Raw genomic sequence first — 2020 nt, 5'->3', positions numbered from 1 at the left:
ATTTCAAGAAATCTTCAAAATGATTTAGGGTCATACCGCGAGCACTTTGAAATCTTTTGAATATTTTGAAAAGCAAACTGAACTTACTATATTTCGTTCTAAAATCATCCACTAAGATCTTCCGAGACTCGATAAAGTCATAACTTGGGGTTCGGTAGCTATACATTCATCTACTCTTGCAATTTGAATTCCTTAGAAATTATATGCATGTTGCCAAAGCTAACCTTTCAGGTGGAGGAACGGGAAGAATCGACAGGTACGCTTTTAAGTTATTACACCACAATTTACTTTGCACCTCTCATTTCCTACTTGTAGACTTGCATGTTAAACAAAAATGTCACCCAACATGTTAAAACTAAAACTTTAGGATAGCCAAAAAACTGAAACCAAAACTAAAAATTAAACAAGATAAAGTTCATCGCCACAACAGTTAAAACATAAGATACTCAAAATTTAATCACAAACGAAATAACAAAAAAAACTGCAAATAAATTAAAACGTCTCTATCAAATGACTGGGAATCCCTCGAAGGATGTAACCTATGGTTGCTAACAAGATTTCCCACAGTCTAAATGAAAATATAGAACTCGTTAAGTTGAGTCTAGAAAATTCATTTAGACTAAGTGAATCTGAAAGCAAATAGTGGTGCCAAAGTGAGAGAACCGTAGGATCCTAACCGGTATCGCTCGAATCAGCTTTAACATTCCCTATTATATTTAAATAACCATGATTTTAGGAAACACTTGATTTGAGAATGACTTGACACATTAGAAAACTTAAACTTGCTATAACGAGGAGCTTGTAGCTAGCATTGTGGGCAGCATGACCATCTTCAACAGCAAAACAACCATTCCTTAGAATTAAAAAAACTGAGCCATGGCACTTTGAGGTTGTCTGCCTAATGTGACATAAATCCTCAACTTTCCTTTAGGCCTTTGTAGGATTCTAAGGTTGTTCAACTATATAATATAAGCCCTAACAAGCTTTAGGATTACGAGGTTGTCGTTCGTCACGACCTAAATCCTCAAATCTTCCAGACTATTTGTGTCATCATTTCACATGAATGTAAGCCCTAATTAATAAAATTGGCAAAATGAAACACTTAAATATTTCTCCTCTAAATTGAAGCCAAACTATGTGATAGCTTAGGAAGTCACCGAGACTCTCCTCAGGATCTGTGACATCCCCTAGTTCTTCTTTCTTTGGATTCCAAAAATAATTGTTCCAAATTTGTGATTTTCCCATTTCACACCTCTTTGTCTGATCTTGTTGAAAAATTTTATTTATTTGACCTTTTTTGAAGACAATATTCCCTGCTTTTTATAGAGAGTTTTCTTAGGTAACTTCGCTTATCTAAGATGTAATTAACTATAAGGGCTTGTCTTTATAGAAAACTTTAACGAACCCAGCTTGATATAAACCCTATTTAACTTTCCATGTTAAATAAGGAAACTTTTCGGCTTATAAAAAAATGGTTTTCACATACCAAACGGATGTCATATATTTCTTAGTTTATTTGATCGAGTCTCGCCCTCAAGTCTTGTGTTTATCTTTCGGGATAGATACATAGCTTGAGGTGTAGTGCTCTTTCATCTAAACTTTGAAAGATATGGGATCAGTTTGATTTCGTATTTTTCTAAACTAAATATATGTATATAAATTAAATTCCCTTCCAAAGCAGACGTAAGGATTTCCATTATGGCAACCGACAGCTTCCACAGGATGATAACCCTAAAATTGTGCCGACAAACCATAACAAAAAATAATTTAAAGCTGTCCAATTAAGAAGTGGAAGAGAATTGGAGATGAGATTCAAAAGAGATTGAAGTTGAGAAAGAGGGTAAGGAAATTGAAAAGTCTGATGGAGACATTCCTCAAGACCTAGAAAAAACGTGATCCCGATTCCGGCGACCTAGAGCTTCCACAGGACCACCCCCTAAAAATTATGCCAACAAGGATAAATATATGATAAAATTTTTAGAGTTATATACTGTGTCTGTAAAACCCTTAATGAATCTAA

This window comes from Phalaenopsis equestris, unplaced genomic scaffold (assembly GCF_001263595.1).
Source record: "Phalaenopsis equestris unplaced genomic scaffold, ASM126359v1 Scaffold001334, whole genome shotgun sequence".
Lineage (NCBI taxonomy): Eukaryota > Viridiplantae > Streptophyta > Magnoliopsida > Asparagales > Orchidaceae > Phalaenopsis > Phalaenopsis equestris.
The sequence above is the reverse complement of the archived record's forward strand: the minus strand, read 5'-3'. Positions refer to the sequence as shown.